Source organism: Orbicella faveolata, unplaced genomic scaffold (assembly GCF_042242905.1).
Source record: "Orbicella faveolata isolate gen_17 unplaced genomic scaffold, um_ofav_v1 contig_12, whole genome shotgun sequence".
NCBI lineage: Eukaryota > Metazoa > Cnidaria > Anthozoa > Scleractinia > Merulinidae > Orbicella > Orbicella faveolata.
In genome coordinates this window covers 30,664,269-30,686,419 of record NW_028301539.1, presented here as the reverse complement: position 1 = coordinate 30,686,419, position 22,151 = coordinate 30,664,269, and the positions used below count along the sequence as shown (strand labels likewise).

Sequence of the window (22,151 nt, the reverse complement as noted above, 5' to 3'; positions counted from 1 at the left end):
TGTTTTAGACCCGGCTTGTTGTCCATTGCTCTGATGCTCTGAGTTGCTAAGGGTATGAAGATCTGACTGACTTAATATCAACAGTGTTAAAGTTACTTCAATAATATTTCCTGAGCATTTGAATTCTTTTCTCATGTAGGAACAGTTTGTTTCAATACAATCACTGAACTAACTGCTCGTGAAGGTTTTAATTGGGGTTAATTTAGTCGGTTTTACCTCGGGAGCGATTTTTTTGAGTTGTTATACAGCCATCCTTGTCCTTTACTTCAGGAGTGATTTCTGATACATTTTCGGGTAAGTAATATCAAAATATTGCGTTAGAATTTCAGACATAAAAGCAGATTTGTGTTATAATTGTCTTTGTGGTTATTGTTCATTTATCTTCATGTTTTCATAATTGTTTACATTCTCGTGAAATCAGAAATTACTTGACGAATAGCACCAATTTTGAACAAACTTGCTTTGAATTCTGGCGAGAACATTAAAACTACCTCACTTCAAATAAAGTAATTCTAGGAGAACATTAAGAAATTTTTTGATGCAGGCGATATTGACCGATGTTACGTTATATGGCCGGTTTCTAACTACCGAACTGATTGACCTACTGAATATATTTTTTGACATTTTTCTCTCTCCTTCTGGCACTAGACGAACAAAGGGGTATCCAAAGGAAATGTAACCATTATGAGCAGCAGTGTTCAATTTTGGAGCTTCGTTCTCTCCATATCAGCCTCTTCATGTTGTGATCAACTCCAATTTCAGGTAAATTCTAGGTTTTGTTGTTTTATCTTGTTGTATCATCTGACCTTGTTGCAAAGTCTGATTTAAAAATTGTGACTAAGATAGCTATCACGATAAATGCATTGTTACGGTTCAGTTTGACCCTTGCTACCATTTTATAACTTTTTTGTTCTAGTGTATGGTAATTTAAATTAAAATGTAACAGAAATCTTTTTCGATCGATTGCAGGTTGTAGTTCTTGGGCTCTAGCGCAACCTGGAAGTTGACTATAGGAACTGACTGATTTCAGATAAGTACATCGTATTTTTGTTATTTGTTCGTCGTTTTCCTGGTAAACGATTTAATTCAGAGCAAGATTAATCGAAAGACAATATACCACCAGAATCCCAGACCTGACACGTTTGTACGCAGTAAATTTTCTAAGCGAAAAGAAAGCCAGTCACCACTATAAAGTGCATTTCTCTAGTCTCTTGCAATTGATTTCAGGCTAGCGAACACAATGTAATATGCCTGAAAATAGCAACATTGTACAACTACAAGACTGTTCTATTGAATAAAAGGAGATTTACTTCATTTAATGACATTTCCTCTCTTTTTTCCAAGGTTGAACACAGAGTGCACGTGCATTGAAAGAAAACCAGCCATTTTGGATTGTGGTGTTTTACCGTTCGCGTCGATGCAAGCAGACGACATCTGAAAGATCTTATAGTCAGATAAGCTCGTCGTCATTTAATTATAACTTGGCTTCACACTAGAAGCTAAGTTAGTTTCAAGAAAGCAGTTGGCTCAAGTGCACTTGAAAATCTCAAGTCGCACTTTAGAAAACTTGGCTTCACACCTGTTGACAAAGTATATTACTTGAGCATTTTCGCAGAAAAATAACTCATATATATTACAAATGCGATTGTCCGGCGGTAAAATCGTGAAGAAATGCATATGGTTGCTTTGTTGCTAAAGAGCAACACAGCAATAGCAGCAAAACAAAGGAACAAACGACATCTTCTGTATTTCTCTAGAGTAGCTCAACAACGCGGTTTTCGGCAGAGATTGCTGTAGGGCTTTAGCTAACCTAGGAAATGTGTTTCCGTGTGACTCGTCCAATGTTCAACAGAGTTGTGCGATTGCAAAGAAATGACCTGGTTGAAACTTGAGACAGCAGCTGGTTTGTATTTTGCAGAAGAGCATTTGCTGTGTCGGATGATATGAAAACCTATGGTTAAGGCTGTCAATGAAAATGAAATTCAAGCAAGTTGTTTACTAGTATCGGTTCGTTCGTCAGAACTGTAGCAACGCTGCACACCGCCCTCAGTTGGCTTCCATTTCCCATTGGTCAAGTGTGCTCTCAAGTGTGGTGTAGACCATACTTGACGGCGTACTTCGGCTTCTTTGAACTACGAACGTTTCCATGGTCACTAAGTTAAGTTCAAGAAAGCACATTTTACCCCTTCACACTCAAAGTAGGTTCCAAGTGCACTTAGATTATACTTACAAGCTCTAGTGTGAAGCCAAGTATTTTCTTAACTATTCTGTCTTATACCATTTACAGTATCAGTCCAAGAAAGAAAATAATTAATTTCTTTTATCATGTTGATTACATCCTGAGGGAAATAACCAAATGAACTGTCTTCATGTAGCAAAAAAATATTAATTTTACACTGCTTTGTGCGCGTTCAAACGTTGTCTGAAAAGCATTTATGCTTTACATGTCTCTGTAAACCGCTGGCTCTGCATTGTCTTTGACCAAATTCCTAAACCTAACGCAATTTAAGTCAGTATATCAAAGCTTCCTCTTTTCTTTTTCATGCAGGTTTTAAAATAGACATGCTGAGAGAAAACAAGTCCATTTTGTACGACAGTGCGTGGCTCTAATGTTCTTTGGTACAAAGTTAGTATTGCAAACATCTTGGTTCAGATAGACCAGATATTATCTTCGCAGTTTTCTATTCATTAACTGAGAAACGTTGTCTAGATGTACCACCAAAAGTTCAGCAGTAATGTTCATAAAATATTTTTTGCCGGTGTTAGAAATTTATCTGCAACTTGCCTCACTTAGGTTCTTGCAAATTTATGAAACGAAGGGCTGAAAATTTGCCAATGCAAGAAAAGCAACTTCGTTAGCTCTTGAACTCAGTGGTTTCAATCAGTAGTTCACTGCTTACTAATGGCTGGAAACGCTTTTTCTCTACAATAAGTCCAGCATCTCAAATTTTCCGTTTTTTTCGCTTTCAGTCCCAAGTTAGTAAAATCTCCTTCCATGTCAATACATTTCAAAGTATCTTGCAGAGAAATTCTTTAACTATTTTAATGTCCTTGGCAGAACCAGGAAGTTTGTTTGAGATTTGCCAGCCAACAAAAATTTAGTGGTTTCTTTAATTATTATACCATACAGTATTGATGCCTGCTTTAAGAAGTCACTGCAGAATTGTCTGTTTTTAAATTTATAAACACGTCTCCAATTTGTTGATGAAAAAATAGTTCGTTTTTTGTTTAATCTCCTTTTTTGCCAGGTGAACTCGGATATTGGAGAGAAAGTGTGGCCATTTTGGATTGCAGTGCTGGTGCACTATGATATATTGGAAAAATCTTAATTCAGATAAGTTCACCCTTTCCTCATTTTACTTGAATTTGTCGTCGACCACTGTAATAACTGTGTCATTCCAAGTATTCTGTAGATAAATCTAATCGGGAGTAGTGAAAGATGAAATTTTGATCCTGTGGTGAGCGTGGGACAAAGAATTGTACATCACAGTCCGTGACGGGATTCGAACCCATAAACTCTTAGATACCGGTTGGGCAATGAGGAATTGTTCTGATGTCCGAAAGAATTCTTGAAAGTAACATGATTGCGAGAGATTTGTTCATCAATTTCAATAAAGTAATGCTTTAGAAAAGCACTGTAAATGTGTATTTAGGGGCAAATATTCGAAATTAACACAACTGGAGATCCGATAATCATTGAAAAGTAATTTAATTTGTTGTTTTCTGCTCTTTTTATCACCAGGTTGAATGCAAACATCGTTTCAATAGAAAGTGTAGCCATGCTAGATCAAAGTGTGTAAGCTCTCGAAGCCTGGCTCGAGTTGACAGCCACTGAAAACACCTTTTTCAGGTAAGTCGTTTTCTTCTCTGTTTACCATTGAACGATTTCAGTCCAAAGAGTGATCAAAATATATCTCATCGTACCTCGCTGCGTTGTCAAGTATGTTACAAAGGCAATGTTACCAAATTCATAAACTAAGAACAAAAGAAATGTATGACGATCAATTGGAAAAAATTGATATTTTGAGTTTGAGACTGAAGTGAAAGGTTGAACATCGCCATTTATTATATTAAAGGACATCTTGAAATGGCCGAATATTCTCCACAATGCAAAATTGAAGCGCTTTTTCCTGACATTTTGAATTCAAATTGAACAGAATACAAACCTGGTGGTGGTACTAGTAATTGTTACAAATTTATTTTGATATAAACATTGTGAAAAACAAAGATTATAAAGTAGCATTTCAGCTTACTCTCGGCTTGGCTTTGCGAACGAAGTTTTAAGGAAGTGATCCACTTATGCTGCAGACAGAGAACCATGTACGACAATTTACGAGAACAATTCCAGTTTAATAGCACAATGATAATTTGCAGTGCGAACAATGCTTTCCTTATACGAGGCCGCAAATGAACTTTAAAGGCGATTCATTTAGAGAAGGAATTGTTCAGAATCAAATGTGTTTAAAATAGTATTGTCAGGCATTCAAGAACGAACAGCAACTTAATTTATAACGACTGATAGAGCTCATTACTTTATCGGCATGACAATTCTAATTGCGCTATGGTAAACACGATCATTTTTTGGTCATCAATGTTCGAAGCTTGACCAAAATCTATATAAACATGCACTACTTTTTCGTCTGTATAACTGATAAAAGTACAAAACATGGAGGTAGTGAATGAAAAAATATCATCACCTAGGGCAAATTAGTGTCTTGCTACACCATTTATTATGGAAATTAACGTTTAGAACAGAGAAAACAGAATTAATTTTTACGAACGTTGTTTGGCTTCAATACGTACTTGCATGTGTCCGGGTACAAGTGCGCTCAAGCCTTGACAGAAATTTCATGTTTTCGATGTAGCGATGTTTCACTGACATGGATTTCAAAGTGTAGTTTGAGTATTTTCTTTTTCTCAAGAAAACAACAGTTTGTTGCATGTGAATAAAGTTTTTGTGTCAGTATTCAAACAAACAACAAACAAATAACATTCCAGCTAGAATAAATATGTGACGCTAGTCTCGCAGGGTAGCTGAAATGATAAATTGAAGTAATGGTCGATACATTTTAAAACAAAGAGCAAAAATAAAAATGGACCCTGAGAAAAATAGATAAATAAAACAAGTACACAGGTCAAAAGGTGTCAAAACTATTGTTTACACATATGGAATGTAACAATGAAATGGAAAATAGATAAAATAGAATCGAAAACTTTAGAAAGCTTTGAATTTACATAGTATGTTAATTGCTGCACGCGCAGTTTCCCGCTTCCTTGGAATGTCGTTTTCCGTACAAAAATAAACAATCTTCAATCTAAGCAGGAGCCATAACCGGGGACAGAGACCGTAAGTCTCGGGATCTGCACGCACCTAATGATATGGGGCACTTTTGCTATTTTTAGAACAACCCTGACGACATACATCCGCGCGGATCCACGCACATGTCGTGGGTTCTCGCGTGGATGTTGTCAAAGAATAAAGTTTATGTAAGAGATCTCTCTACTCTGGTATCGAGGTAATTTGTGAATTTCTCAAACAGTGCTTAATGATAAACAAAACCTGTTTTCGATAGTTTCTTATTATTTCTGCTCGTTTGGCAAGTTTGCAAAAGTTTTTGGAAGGAAAGTCTGACGCGTACAAGTAGCTCCAGTCCGAGTCGGTGTTTTCAATTGTAGCTAATTGTCAACAAATCTTGACAAAGATTTCTTTCGTTATCTTTTGTGCTGAGATTCTGCAACAATTTTCACCAACGCCAAAAGGCTACTATCATGTGCGTTTGTTCAAAGTAGTGAAATTTTACACAGCTGCGAAAATAAAATAGACAAGGAGTTTTGATAACTCAGCCAACAAAATCGAAACCGTAATTCGAGTTGATTAAAGAAGGCGTCATCGTAACTTTGCTGATTATTCCTGTTGTATTCACATATTTTCAGCTAAGCAGTTTAATATGTTCTCAAACATTTATCAACCTTGAACATATCTAAAAACTAGAGATATTATTGCAAAAGTCCAATTTGTCATGTTTACTGACTGTACAAAACACGCATCGGCGGGCGCTCTTATTCATCGACAACAGACAATTTATTGAATTTTTACACAAACAGAGCCTAGCCGTGTCTACAGACGTAAACTTATTGGGCCTTGATGAGATATCAAGCGTTGCTTACAATTCAGGTGAAGTGCAAACTTGCAATTTTTTACTTCTTTTCGGTGGCCATAGACTCTGGCGAAATCCCCGCAAGCGTTTGGCAAGAGGAGGGAAACTTTGAAGTCCTTAAACGCTGCAATATCCAAATTTTTCCAATTGGTTTTTTGCTGTGTTACGGAAAAGCTGTTAATCTTCAGCATATGTGAAATTTAAAGTGGAGTAATGTGGAACTCCTGTAAAAGAAGCAGCGGAACAAAACTTGGTCTGAGTGATATAAAACGGGACATACCTAAATTCGACACTGCCTTACTTCAGTCGAATTGGAGCAGCTTACGACGAAAATACTTAAGCAAAATTCCAACAGACATAAACGTATTGAGTTGTGGGCCAAAAGCATGAGACATGTCGGGAATTTCGGATGCCATTTCCCCCGCGCTACAACCGCAAAAATCCTCGCAGAATGTACGCGCGCTTTCCGCACACGATGACGCAATTTGTTCTAAAAATAGAAAAATTGTCCCATATCATAGGGACAGCCCCACTACTAGAAATGGCGCGTGCTTACGGTCTCCGTCCCCAATTGTGGCTCCTGATCTAAGCTCATTTTAGCAACTCAGTGTACAATTTTCACATCGATTCGACATAGGGAAGATTAGTACAAAGTTATTGCATTGGAAAGCGTTATTATCAGAAGTTAGAAACTAGTCTCACTTAGTGCAGGAACCGTGATTTTACAAGAAGTATTTACAAGCAGTATTACTGAGGAAAGGTTTCAAGACATAATTATCATTATGATTTAATTTTTGCTTTGGAACTTTTGAACAAACCTTTTGAATTTTAATCATATTCGTCATCCTTTTCATCTTTTATATGGAGGTCTTAAAAATGAAACAAATTTTAGAACATGCAAAGGGTGAAGGTTAACTGAGAGTGCCTCTTTCCATGTTCATCAAATTATAAATGCAGCATGGATTTCAAAATTTTGCAAATATGTCAAAAAGTTTGAAAATACTAAAAAATATAGCGATTCAAATTTATTTTTTTAATTAAGACTTTGTAAAAACCAAAAAATTCTCTAAAACATAGACTTGAGCTTAGAAAAGTACACCAAAATTCATAAAACACCTTTGAGTGTGCTTGTTTGCCACAGGAACGTCAAGAAAAGCAATGAACTAATTGACACAACAAAACGTTCCCTGATTGTTTTAACAAGGAGTTACCAAGTTCAGTTATTTATATTGACCTGCGTCAGTTTCCATTGTTTTCACTTTATCAAGATACTGGAAAGAGCATTGACCTAAATCCTGTTTCGAGACGCATTGGCAATAATTAAAGTGAGATAAGAAAGTACTTAAACACAGTACATTTGAACATAGTTAATAGAGGGAAATGGTTATGAATCACGGCAAATTTCTTTGTTATATGTTTTTGTTGGCTATTTGTGGGGGGGGGGGGGGGGGGGAGGTTGACCCTGCACAAAATCTGGAAAAATACAAAAAGTGGTTATGTGTGCTTATACAACTAACCAATAGAAACATTGCGATTGCGTAATTCATGCACAGTCTAGGAGCATAAAACAAAAAGATGTACAGGGCCAAAGACCTTCCAGCATAACTCTTAGCCTGTTTGTTTCCTTTTTGATGTTTGTTGGGATTCTTAACCATTCCCTCTATTAACTATGATTTGAACAAATACAACTGTCTTGAGGATATGTTTGAAATTGTATCGATGACCTATAAGAAACTGGAACCGAGAATCAAACACGTAACCGTCAGGAAATTTAGTCGTGGACATGTTAACAGGTCGTTAATAATTTGCAGCAGCAAATTATTTCACATCATTGCTGATAAAGGCTGTATTTTTAGCCCGCATTTGTAAGTCTATTTCTTAGCTGGTCGGTAATAGCAGATCGAGTTTTCATGTTGTTTCCGAAGCAATATTTGTTTTTCAACCCCTTGGCAGGCAAGTGTACTATGCTTTCTGATAGTTAAATAAGCGACGCTTTGGTAAGCAGTGAAAACACAAGGTCAATTTGCAAGGACCGATGAAACCAAATAAAAAAAGAAGTACCGGATCCTGTCCCTGTAAAGGATGTAATTGGACTTGGTGATGTCGGACTACTGACAAAAACGCTAGGCTGATAAAAAGGTTTGAGAACGACATAATCAATTCATATATTTCGAAAAGCTTAAAAAAAAACGCCCAGTGCCTTGAAAAGATTGCAGAGGCATTGTTTTTGATTTTTCGGTTTTACGTTCTTTTATCAATAATATTAATACTTTTGAAGCATGAATCAGTGGTACTCTATTAAAAGTTAAAGGGACAAAGTCAGCTGGAGCACATGCGCATTAGATACCATTTGATTTCATAGTTAATTTGCATATCACAGAGACACGATCCATAGTGTTTTTAACCAAATATGATACAAAAACTATCATAGGATGAGCAAAAGCCCACTCAAAAACAGGTTTTTCAGTAAACGATTGAAAATCAAGCAAAACACTGCGAAGATTGAAGCGGATTTCTAGATGTACTCGACGAGTATCTTTCATTTCAGGTTGTGGTGAACTTTTTCAAAGTGAGAAAACTAGTGTCCAGGTCATCGCGGTCCCAAAGCCGACTGTGTCCCTTTAAGGGCCCATTAACCGATCTTTTCGAGCCCTTGCTAAGGAAAATTTATTCTCATATAACCTCATCATTTTTAGTTAGTTCAGAGATATTTCATGCGTTTTAACTTTTTCATGATCAGTAACACTAGTGATGACGTCAACACGCCACGCCCATAGTCATGTGACTAATACAGAAAAAATGCAAAGGCTCCCAGGCAAATTACTTTATCGGGATTTTTTTCATTGATTTAATATTTTAATTTAAATCCTCATTACGATATGCATCGATTTTGTTTCATTTCTAAAAGGTCAGATTTTGAAAGCATTTCAAAATATTGAAAAATTCGTAATTCTCTGAAAAAAGCATGATTTGGAAAAAGGAATGCATAGCTATGTTTCCAACATTGGCTTTAATCGAAATTCATCGAAAAAGGCTGGATTTAATGAAAAACCGCGTTTCCTTTAGCATTTAAAGGAACCGGAAGTGCGCCCGAAAGATATTGGAGGTTACCCTATCAGCGCGTGCGCAATTTACACTACCAGCGCACTTCGGTAAGATCAAACAAAGCCACACGGAGTTAGTTTTTCTCTTTCTATTGCTCTTGTTTATCTGTCTTTCTCTTATTTTGTCTTTGCTTGTACTTTCTCTGCTTTGTATTTTGCGAAACACAAAGAAAGACTTCTTAAATGTAAGGGAATTTGCAAGTTTTTAAGTTGTTATTGTTTTCCGCACTCAGGCTGACGTAAGTAACCGGAAGTAAAATTTCACCTCCTTAACAAGAGGTGCTGTTTTCTGTAAGCGATAATCCAACCCATGTATTAACACAGCGGAGCAGGGCTTAAGTTTTGTATCACTCGACTTCAGTTTGCAGAGAAATATTGAGCCACGGCCCATCCAAGGATGCGAATAAGACAAGTAGAAATGAATAAGTCAGTTTCTTTCGTGAGATTTGTTAAGTGCAGTTCAGAAAACTACTGGTTCAGATCGAGGCAGAGCGTGTTGTTGATCATAAGTAAGGAAACAAGGTCGTGTCAACATACCAGCAGAAGTAAATAGTTGCTGCAAAGTTAAAGTTTTAACTTTGAAAATTAAATTTACGATTTTAACTATGAAATGTCTAGGTCCAAAAATGTTTTCTAACAAAAGAATTAACAAAATCAATCAGTCTTCATAATGATCCATGAAAACGTTTTATTGTGATCACTCTTGATCATTATGTAAGAATTAATAACCAACAGTTATTGTGCTTGACAACGCTACAGTAATCTGGTTACCATTAGTACAAATCTACCGGATTATACTAATGTAATACTGCATTCTGATTGGCTAAGGTATATCTTGTACGATCACCCATTACTATTCAGTGGTTGAAGATTGTCTGCAAAATAGGGACATTTTTTCTCGTGTCACCGAAGTTTCGGAAAAGGATTTAGAAATATTGAATGGACAATCAAATTTTCCAGAAGGCTGAAACAAGGCCATTTGCTGTCACAGCAGTCGAAATTTTAGAGAAAACTGATAATCGCTTGGACAAAGCTGAAAGATGGACTCAAAAGACTTCATTCTGCGCTCGATAACACTATGGTGACGTTTTAAAGAGTATAGATTTAGTTGCCAATCATTTAGTAGGAGTTCTATATCTAAACAACTAGTTTATTTTGCTTAGTATTTGTTTATTTTATTCTGAAGCCAAAAGCTAGCGTTACCTTGTGAACATTTTATTATATATGTAAGCACCGTAAGTTTTATTTGGAAAGAAAATATAGAACAAGTAGGAGAGTATCGCAGCAGCACCCTCACTCCGACAGTTCATCGCATAACAATACATGTTGATTCTGCGTGACACATTCTGATGAACTGTTAATATTTGATTCGATCAACAGATAGCCTGAGGAATAATAAAGAAAGTGAACAATGATGCACCACAGCGAACAACTGGCTAAAAGACAAAGACAGAAACACTTTCAAATAAACTCTCTTTGAGCTTGGAAATAAACTTTAAGAAAAGCACCTGTACTCCGTTTATCGTAAATCTGTCGATCCTCATAGTAAGTTGTGATGGAATAGTTGATTAACAAATGAAGCGGACGTGAATATATATAATATCAAGTCTGTGTGGGGGAAGAAAAAAAAAATGAGATTTTCGCAAATAACAAAGTAAACTTAGCTGATGTAAGGTAGGTGCAAAGAGCAAATTAAAGACTAGACTCCAATAAGCTCTTACACCTTCCTGTGATAAAATATTATTTAGGAAATAACTGTAGAAAAAACTATGCCGCAGAACCAGAAAGGTGAATGCGGTTAAACCTGGGTCGTTGTCCTTTACTTTGCATTTAAATTAGTTTAATCCAATGAACATTGCTCATTCCCAAAGCAGAGGGCAATGCCAGAAAAAAATCGTCAGATAATCAAAAAATCGTGAGATACCCCTACACGAGCCACTGTGCACAGTAGTTTATCTTCGACCAAAAATCTCCCACCATCTTACAGGGGAAGATTTTTCGAAGAGTCTTAATTCCTGTTCCCCAAAACCCCCACTCCCCTGAATGAAACAATCGCGAAGGAGGATTAAATCTCGTCCATAATCCTTTACTTTCCTAGAGAGAATAATTGGAGAGAAAGTTTAACTCTCGTCTAAAATCCTCCACTCGTCCTTTAAAGTTCAAAAAGGGGTTATAATATGAGTTAGATTTCCTCCCAAAGTACTTTTCTCTGACAGGGTTAAAGGTTAAGAAGTAGCGGTAAGACTAAACTACACTGTGTCGACATTATGGGCATAAATAAGCAGTCTAGTCTTTCAGCCATTTCCTAAACCTTGACCACCTTAAAGAAACTTACTTTGCGAGGAAGTTTTACTCAATGTAACCACTTTTGACTTTTAAGGAAAGATCATGAGATTATGGTTAAAACTTGCACTTCCCTCCAAATCTCCTTCCTAGGAAAGTAGAGGATTATGGAAGAAATTTATTCCTCACGCGCGATTGTTTCATTCAGGGGAGTGGAGGTTTGAGGAACAGAAATTAATGCTCTTGAAACAACATTCCCCGAGAAGATCGTGAGGAATTTTGACCAAAAGATAAACCGCCGTGCCCAAAACATCGTGCACGGGTATCTCTTACTCACGATTTTCTTGAGGCATTCCACTCTGCTTTGGGAATAGAAAATGTACCTTGGATTCAACTAAATTTAACTGCAAAGTAATTCTCCTTCCAAACAAGGTAGACGATAATCACTGTTAATATTAAAAACATTTCCACATTCCTTATTACGATTTCTGGAGTCATTATCTAAATTGAATATATGAATAAATTAGCCATGGAAAGAGTCGTCTTGCTCCCTACTACCTCCTCTGGGGAGGAGGAAGGAGGGAAAAAGAGTCGTCTTGCTCCCTACTACCTCCTCTGGGGAGGAGGAAGGAGGGAAAAAGAGTCGTCTTGCTCCCTACTACCTCCTCTGGGGAGGAGGAAGGAGGGAAAAAGAGTCGTCTTGCTCCCTACTACCTCCTCTGGGGAGGAGGAAGGAGGGAAAAAGAGTCGTCTTGCTCCCTACTACCTCCTCTGGGGAGGAGGAAGGAGGGAAAAAGAGTCGTCTTGCTCCCTACTACCTCCTCTGGGGAGGAGGAAGGAGGGAAAAAGAGTCGTCTTGCTCCCTACTACCTCCTCTGGGGAGGAGGAAGGAGGGAAAAAGAGTCGTCTTGCTCCCTACTACCTCCTCTGGGGAGGAGGAAGGAGGGAAAAAGAGTCGTCTTGCTCCCTACTACCTCCTCTGGGGAGGAGGAAGGAGGGAAAAAGAGTCGTCTTGCTCCCTACTACCTCCTCTGGGGAGGAGGAAGGAGGGAAAAAGAGTCGTCTTGCTCCCTACTACCTCCTCTGGGGAGGAGGAAGGAGGGAAAAAGAGTCGTCTTGCTCCCTACTACCTCCTCTGGGGAGGAGGAAGGAGGGAAAAAGAGTCGTCTTGCTCCCTACTACCTCCTCTGGGGAGGAGGAAGGAGGGAAAAAGAGTCGTCTTGCTCCCTACTACCTCCTCTGGGGAGGAGGAAGGAGGGAAAAAGAGTCCTCTTGCTCCCTACTACCTCCTCCTCCTAACATGTTGTGTGCGTTTGGTCACCCTGCTGCGACATGTTTGGTGTGTGAAGAGGTCGGCCAAGCGCATGCAACATGCTTCGCACAACAATGTTGTGATATGTTGGGTTGGCATGTTGCGATTATTTGTTGGGGGGGGGGGGGGTTTAGATCTTTAGTTATTAACACACTTTGTTTAAGTTTTAAAATAATGGACAAGGACACAAGATTTGGCCACAAACTTAGTTTGTGGCTTGTTTATATATCTTTTTTGCGTTATTTAATGATCTAATGTTGTAGAAGGTTTCAGAGCTCTTTGTTGTGAGTCTTTTAATTAGCCCTTACACCTTCTTAACACTAGGAAAGGCTTTGCGAAATTTCACTTAAGTATTGTACTTAGATTCACATTGTTTCAGAGAAGAAAATGCTGATGAAAGCTACTTTGCAAGTCTTGTTTATTGATTAAATAGCTTTCAAAAATTCAGTGATGTTTTTTCAAAAAGTCACTTAACTCTTTTCGGAGACTTGCTCAACTCCTTTTTTTAACACTTTATTTTAAGGTGGTTGAATTTAATATTGATAAGTGCCGCAGCCCATTTTCTTAACGGATCCGTCTAATCTCTGTTATCCTGTTGACAAGAATCATCATTACTGATCAGTTAGAAGGCAAGTGAAAGTGCTATCTAGACAATTGAAAATACGTGCACTGAGACGTTATATGCTCAGATTCACCAACTGTACTGGTTTAACAAGAATGAGCGCAAAAATTTCAAATCTCGATGTCAAGTTTTTTCTTTCTTTAATTTCTTTTCATATACACAAGCTATTCGTATCTTTTGGGTTTGAAAGGTTGCCATCAATATTTGGGTGCTACTTCAATACAAAATCCGTTAACCAGGATTCTATTATCATTCTATGGAAAGTCAAGTTAACAACGTATTATGCTAAAATGAACAAGAACTGTAGATCTACTTCAGCTACCTTAAAAACAGCAAGGAACACACATGGTATCCATGGATACACTGACTAGATTTATACTAGAAAATTCGGCAATGTTGTCAGATTTGATATTAAGACAATATCCTATACAGTTTCTTTATTTCTCTATTCTCATCACTTGACTTTTTGAGAATGTGTTAAGACAGCTAGGAGAAATTGTATGTTGTTTTCTAGTTCTTGAGAATTGAAAAGTTCATTCAGTTCTACCTTGCCGCTATTTTCTACGTGACGAACACATTGCTCTTCCACTGTCAATTTTAAACCTTTATTATCCGTAAGACAAAGCATTTAACTTGACTCATTTACTATTTTATAAAGTGCCCATGAAATGATCTTTCGAGCTAAATCAAGCCAATCTTTAAGTGAACCTCAAATTACTGTTTATTTGTGTAACTGAAGTGTGAAGAAACATATTTTAAACTAAAAATTGGTAGACGAAAAGCTCTATTTCGTTTTGGAGACTGATGGCAAAATCAAATTTGTACACTATCTCGCTTGTCAGTTTCCCACTGTCAGACATATTAAACAGAGTGCGTTTATTTTCTCACTGAACTTGTCGTGTATAGTAAGTCATTTTATACAGAGAACGGGTTTGTTGGGGAATTTGATGCCTCGCCGACACCTCTCTCAAAACCGTAGCTAGAAACGCTCCAAGCATGTATGGAATTACCACTTTTTATCGGTTCTAACTGGAAGATTTAATATCCGTTCATCACAAACAGAAATATTTTATTATTCTAGGCTATATTCCTTCCAGGAATCTTAAAGGTACTGAATAATTTTAAAATGCCTTAAGCTATCCCTCCGCATTTCTTACACAGTGTTGCCAAATTTTTTGTGGTTACAATAAAATAATGGAAAATCGAAAACTAATCATCATTATGGAATAATATAGCTTTACTTTTTGTTTACTTTTGCAACAAAGTGGGCAGCACTATTGAACGTTGGAAATGGATAATTATAACTTAACTGACCTGTCTGCGTATTGAACATCTTACTTTTTAATTGTCATCGTACACAAAGAAATTAGAAAAAAATCAGAAATCGAGAGTGAAATTTGCCTTCCATCGCAAAAGTGGTTTTGCACGAGAACTCGTTTTCAAACAGAAGGAAAAGGTAAACTCGGAAATGGCCTTTTCACTGTTCCATCAAGACAATGATCCAAAGTTGATGACTTCCTTTTTTCTCATCATCTTGTTGAAATTAATATTATTGTAGTTAACTGAAATTCTCATCATCTGCAGAAAGGAGAAATGAGCTGTCGATCACTATTTCTTGGAAATAATAGAGTTCATGTCTATAATCGACATAACACGTTTCAGTGATGAACAACTTTTTAACTTGAATTTGTTATCGCTTTCTAGGAACAATACGTGAAAACTGGAGCGGAACGAATGCTGGAAAATCACATTTTCGTTTGCACCAAATTCGCAAAGATATCTTTCTCTTGAATTTATAAACTGTCCACCTCTGAATTACAGTTCAACATTTCTCACTTTTTCTTCTACAAATCATCAATTAAGAACTTCACAACCTTAACTTTTTTTGTACAGGACGCTTAAAACAAACTACTGTTTTTCCTTATCATCTTTCATGCGACTGTACCATGTAAGGAATTAAATTCGCACACCTGGTATTACTTTGGAATTTTTTTCCTATTTTGTCTTTAAACATCTTAGTCGTCATTTAGTTTTTTAAAAAAACATGCTAAGTCGAGCTGCCACAAATTGCAGCCGCTTCATTTAATGCTCTAAAAAAACGACTGTATCGAGATGAAATCTACACAATATCCCACAAGAGCAGTTCTTACAACCTGACTGTGGGTAATTTATAAAGCCAGAATTCCTAAATCAAACAATGGTTATTTTGGGAGCATTGATTTCCCTTCTTGAACATGTAATGCAATTTTGGTATCAAGATTGAACTTGAACAAAGTTTTCAAACACGTAAATCCAATTCTTTTCTCTGACCTTTTCCAATAAGAACGCCGCAAAGAGCTTGTAAATTGTACATTTCTTCTACCTAGCCTCCTCTTTAACTATGCATAGAGTCAGCTTTCGTCACGACACGCGACTGAAAACAATCTGCTGCTGGTGTTTTGTGGCGCTATTTCAGCCCACAATGCGAGCGATTTGACAAAATAAATCTTACGTTTGATATTTTTTCCACTTAAAAGTATGAAACATTCAATACTTAGTTGTTACATTCTTTCTCGTATATTTTTCTATGCGAAAAATGCAAATTTGGCAAGAAATATTGCAAATTTTGACATCAAGACAATATCTCATAGTTGATGTATTATTTATTCTTATCACCTGACTCTGGCTATGTCTTAGTTCAGTCAAGAGATTTAATTGCTGATCCACTATTATTATCCGTTGGCTCATTTGCAATTTTTAAAGCGGTGCTCTTGAAATGAGCTTTCAAGCTGAGTCAAGTCACTTTTCTGTGCAAGTGATGTACGAAGAGTCAGTTTTTAACTCGAAATTGGCAAGAAAGCCGTTTATTTATTTCCCTTTGGGCTGGTATATACGTAGCCAAACAGTTTTGTAAACTCTCTCGCCTGTCACAATTTCCCTTTGTCAAACATAGCCATAATACATTTATTTTTTAGTCATGTGATGCAGTGAACAACCGGGTTTGGTTTAGAATTGATGTCTTGCTAACATCTGTCTTCAGACCTTGTTAACGCCCAAACATTGAATTCACCACTCATGGGCGGAACACTTATTTTTCGTGTCAGTTCTAGCTGGAAATTATCCACTCACGAAAATCAGAAACTTATTGTCTGATGTCACCAAAGAAAAAAAAATAATGCAGGAAAATTGCGCTAACGGCTCTCGGAATTACGCTAAAAGAGGCGGGGAAACAAATCATTTGCAAGCAGTTATCCCACAAAGGTAATATCATTATAAATTTAAATTTACGGAAATGTCTTACGAAACACCGCCCTACGCTCCCAGTTACCCGTCTGTTCTAACTTTCCGGACATTAGGGAGCTCAAGCAAACCACGACAGCAACGGCAACGAAAACGTTTGGACGGGAGGGCAGTCTTAGTCACGTAGAAATTTATTAATCTAAATATTGTGTTGATAATGATTGCTTATTTTTTTTTCCAATCTTCTTAGATAGCGTAGCACAGTAAAGGCAAGCGCTAATGTGACTTTGACTATTGTTTTCCTATAACACAAAAATTGGAAAAGCCAAGTAAATGGGTCAAGCTAAAGAAAGAATTTAGCCTTGATGACAAGCAAGTTTCAGAGGCATTTCTTCTGCCAGTGAGGGCTGCTAATGGACCGTATCTACGCTCCTTTCGGTACAAAGTGTTGAAATTCTGTTCTGTATACTAATGACCGCCTGTGTAAAATAGGATACGTTTGTAATCCCAACTGCACCTGTCATCAGCTAACGGAAACAATATCCTATATTTTGTTCGGTTGCTCTTTTTCATTTTCTTTTTGGCATGAGGTTAATGAAAAAAATTTTGAGTAAAATCAAGAGTTGCAGAAGCCTCTCACTTACATATTGCGATGTTATTGTTGAGTCTTTTGAGGAGGAGATGGATCTACTTAATTATATAGTAATTTTAGGAAAATCTTTCTTGTGGACTTGTCGATGTAGAGAAACATTACCTTCCTTGAGCCACTTCATAAGTATTTAGGCAATTAAATATGAAACTGAAAAACACACATTTCAAATCGAATAAAACGAGTTTGTGTAAAGAATAATAGAAGATCTTTGAGGAAACAATTTCAACTAATAATTAAAGTAGACAACGCTATTATTAAGGAAAATCGTTAAGTTAAATAGTATGAAGATAAGAAGTGACAAAATCTTTTTTCTTAATGAATTCAATATGGTGTCATTGTTAAGCTCTGTAAACCAAACTTTATTCGTTCTTCTGTAACTTAATTGTTGAAAAAAGAATTGTAATTGATGTAATTGCGGAAATAAAAAAAAAATCCCAGATGAAGAAAAAAAAAACCATAAAACGGCAACGAAAACGTCACCAAACAAAAGATTTATGGAGTAGACTGAATGGCTGTGCACGTGCGTTTTAAATCTTTGTGCATTTTGTAGCCGTGACGTGAAATGAACAGGTTCTGTGCAATTTGAAGAACGTGGGTCGGGATGGCAAATCTTTTGTATTGCTTTTTGGAATTGATCGCTGGCATTACATATTTAGTTTGAGCAAGTTTTAAGTACTGATTGGCGTACGGAGCAGATATCCAGATTGTTACGAGATTAGAAATACCATTTTTCTTTCCATGAGTCGTCCCTGGCGTAGGTATCGTCGTTGTTTAAGCTAACTATTTAATTTGTTATCCACAACTCAAAATTCATTCTTTCATGTATGAAAAACACAGGTTTTCGCATGCAGTTTCCAATGAAATTGAAAACAAAGTAATGAGTTTAAAACCAGTAAAGAAGTATGAACTTTTAAGTCGATTTCAATAAACGACAGAAATTCCATTTATTAATTGTATAAACTGCGTTTTTTTTTCAAGGATTTCCAGTTCCACGTCTAACTGAGCTTTTATCATGTCTTTAATATTGATGTGTTAACACAGTTTTAATTTTCGTTCTATGATCAGTTATAATAATTCATGATGTATTCTTTAAAATTAATATTTTCTGAATATTTTAGCACAAAGTTCCGTGGGATAGGTAATACGGGCTGTCAACAATGGCCCTTTACCCATTGGAATGTCATTCAAAACGTTTTTTCCCAAGTAAGTACAATTTTGTTTTGTTAAATTTTTAAATGAACTTCAGTTTTTGGTTAACATTGTATCACAGAAATTTGATGGGAGAAACTTTTTTTCTTAGAAAGAGAACTCATCGCCGCAAATTGCGAAAAAACGTTTTCTCCGCGAAATTTAACCTGTAGACGTAAATTAAGTCATGGCAATGTTTTTTTTTTTTAAACTTTTCGCTCTTTCTGATCTACCTACGAATCTGTGAAAGATTTAATCCTCCAAAGAAGGCATTGTACAGATTTTGAAGGGCCAATGTCCAAATATATTCTGAAATCCACTATCGACGGTCACTATTTTGGCTGTTTTTCATTCTTTTTTGGGGGTAGAGTGGCGGGAGAGGCTAAGTTGCAGTATTCAAAAAAGTACCCCTACGTGCTTTCATAAGTATGACGTTACGGATAAAAAAATATTTACTCAAGGCTCCATAGATGTAAACATTATGCAAGTAAAAAAACAAGTTGGGAACTAATTTCAAAGGCACTTCAATAAGCTTGTATAATGTGGTATTGGTAGAAGTCATATTGCCAAATCCTGTGTTAAAAAAGTCCAGTGACGGTATGAAAGTTGTTTCATGGTATCCTCTTACAATTGCTCACCAAGTTCATTCAATAATCTCCCTCCAAGTAATTCAGAAGGAATCCACAAGACGTTCGAGTAACAAGTGGAAAAAAACTTTGTACCGAGATTATTCACATCGTATAGCAGACTTCTGTGCGACTGTTTCAAATATCTTCTCGAAGGAAATTATTTGTAACAACACCAAATGTCCAGAACAGATTTTGAAGTTCATATGAAACACTTAAAATTACTGGTGAAATGAAACTGTTGATGACATGTTACCTTTGTTTGCACAACTTCTCTGAACTTTGAAATTTATTTTCTCACGTTTCCATGGGAAATTGTTTCCGGTGTTATTTCAGGCAACTATTTATAGCTCAAGCTTTTAGAAAATGCAAAAAGGACTATAGTATACTCACAAATATTCTGGAAGAAGGGTTTTGTCCAAGAAACACTGAAATTGGTCAATTTCCTCTCGGATTTTGTCTCAATTCTTATTGTAGAACTAATTACTGATTAGATCTGAATAAGGAGACTTATTCAGAGACTCAATTCAATGGAACATTTTCATGTGACGTCATCAAGTTTTAAAATCCAAACCTAAAGAGCCACCAGAGTTTCTATCCTCATCAGGCAAAAGAGGTGCGAAAAGTATATATCTTCACAACATTTCAGCGGAACAACGTCTTTCGTTTGGAAACAAATGTATTTTGAATTTTAGAGTTATGGCAGTGCGGGACATAAAGCTACGATCGCGTTTGTCGATATACTTGTCTCATGATTGTTAGCCCTTCGTGAAATAAAAAAGTAGTAGTAAAGTGTTAATTTATAGGTTTGTGCAATGCAGGCAAACAGTGGCCTAGATAACCTAGTAAGCTTCAGATTATCACACTATTTTCCGGCCGCCATATTGAATTGGCGAATCTTTGCTGACTTTTTTGCTGACATTTTTCCTCATTAACATACCACTTTGCAAGGAGAAGGTATCACGCTAGACAAGAATTGACTACAACAATTTAACTTAGTAACTGGTGAAGCTTTTGGCTCTTTGGGTGTAATATTCGAGAAGAAATTCGCTTTCAAAAACTGCAAAATTTCTCAGTGGCAGAAGCGCAAATGAGCTTCTACATTTTTTGTAGAATTTTGAGTTTTTAAACCCGCGTCGCTCAAAAAGTATTCAATACATCGAGTGACAAAGTTGATTATGCTATGCCCTTTCAATATTCAGAGCTAATGTTTTGGTAGATCCATCAGAAACTGTATTACTTATGGAGCAAATATATACACAAAGATTCGCTTATTGGTGTACCACGGAGGTACACCAATATGGCGGCACCATACTGGGCTCTATAAATTTGTGCAAAACATTTAGGCGAATATCTGAAGTTTGGGATAGCGCGTAGACCTAAAACCTGCAGAGGTGCCTTCTTTATTTATCTTCTATAAGATCGCATTTTCTTGTTTGTTTGTTTGTTTTTTCATTGCAGACAGTAAAAACAATCTATTGTAGTCCGGATATCCGACTGGCTGTGCCCAAGATTTTTTCAAGATTCAAAACCTTCTTTACTCGACAAAAACAAAACAAAACAAAACAGCCTTTCCAAAATTTTTTCAAGATTCAAAATCCTTCTTTACTCGACAGAAACATAAATAAAACAGAAGAAGCCCTCTTTAGAGCAATCTTACTTTAAATTTTAAAAGTAATTTTGATACGGTTGTACTTAAACAGCACTTTTACAAGTAGTTTGCGATGTATGAGAAGGGACGAATTGGAAGATTAAAATCTTTCAATCAAGATACTTCACTTTATATTCTCGAGAATACTGCTCAAATGTAAAGGATGTATACATGCAAAACAACAATGCGATGTATCATTCATCTCAGGCTTAATGGGAAAACTAGTGAGCTTTCAGGAGTTGATTTTATTGACAAGCCGCGGTCATGTCTTAATTACTACCCCTTCCTCTTCATTTAAGTTTTTCTCGAAAAGAAACCACCATTGTTTTCAATTAAGCAAAATATTTTTTTCTCTTATCTACATTTCCGCAACGTTTGGTTATGGTCTTCATCAACACCTTGAAAAAAATATGAATTACAAGAAATGATATTCGAGAGTTTCAGGTTGACCTTCAGCATCACGAACTGAGTGGTAACTTTTAACACATCCCGTGCTCAAAATGTATATTCTCATTACTGGTTTTCTCATATTGTTTTAAATGTTAACTCTGAGAATTTCGTTTTTCAAAGTGGTAACTCTTAAGTACGTCCCATGCTCAAAATGTGTATTCTCGTTACTGATTTTTCATATATATTGTTGTTAATATTAATTCTAAGAATTTGATTCTTCATCAAGACAATATCTTCTAGTTAATCAGTTTCTGAGATTTTCATAATCTTACACTGAAACTGTTAAAAGTTAACGAGAGTAGAAATTATGTACTAATCTGAGATTTGATGCTTCCAATAGTCAACTTGAGCCAGAGTCCAACAGTACATTGCGATCCAAGATGGCTGCCCTTTCTGTCAACAATGATATATCAGCCGCCTGGAGCGAGAGAGACAGAGAAAAAAGAATATTGAATCAACACTACCTTGTCAACTAATAAATTTACAGCAGTGTTAGGTACAGTTGATAACTATGTAAATTTTCATAAAACAGTATTGTTTTGATGTGTTTTCGAATTTTAGCATGTTCTTCAAAAATGAAATAGAATTCCCATGGAATCCAAGATGGGCTGTATTGTTCGCGCTTCTAAGAATCAAGGATAATGCTTTCTAACTTGGTTATAATATAAGCTAGCTATTAAAATTGGATTTAATGATTATTAAAGAATCTTTTTTATGACTATTTATGTCGTGGTATTCTCCTCTTCACCTAAACGTTTTCAGACGCTTAATTCCAAGAACGTAAAATGAAAAGTGCAAGATGTTCCTTCACATAATAACTCCAACCCCCACGCGAAAATGATCTGAGCCAACAAAAGTTCGACCCAAAGTCCTTCCAAACAAACGG

At 36.4% G+C, this 22,151-nt stretch overlaps 1 long non-coding RNA gene across 1 annotated transcript; it reads left to right on the top strand.

Moving 5' to 3' along the window:
• The first annotated feature begins 7 nt into the window (after positions 1 to 7).
• On the top strand, positions 8 to 21,712 carry LOC149117515 (uncharacterized). Its single transcript, XR_016205686.1, has 6 exons — positions 8 to 294; positions 649 to 762; positions 970 to 1,449; positions 2,549 to 2,626; positions 3,249 to 3,850; positions 21,606 to 21,712. It is a non-coding gene; the product is annotated as an uncharacterized LOC149117515 (long non-coding RNA).
• Positions 21,713 to 22,151: the final 439 nt, after the last annotated feature.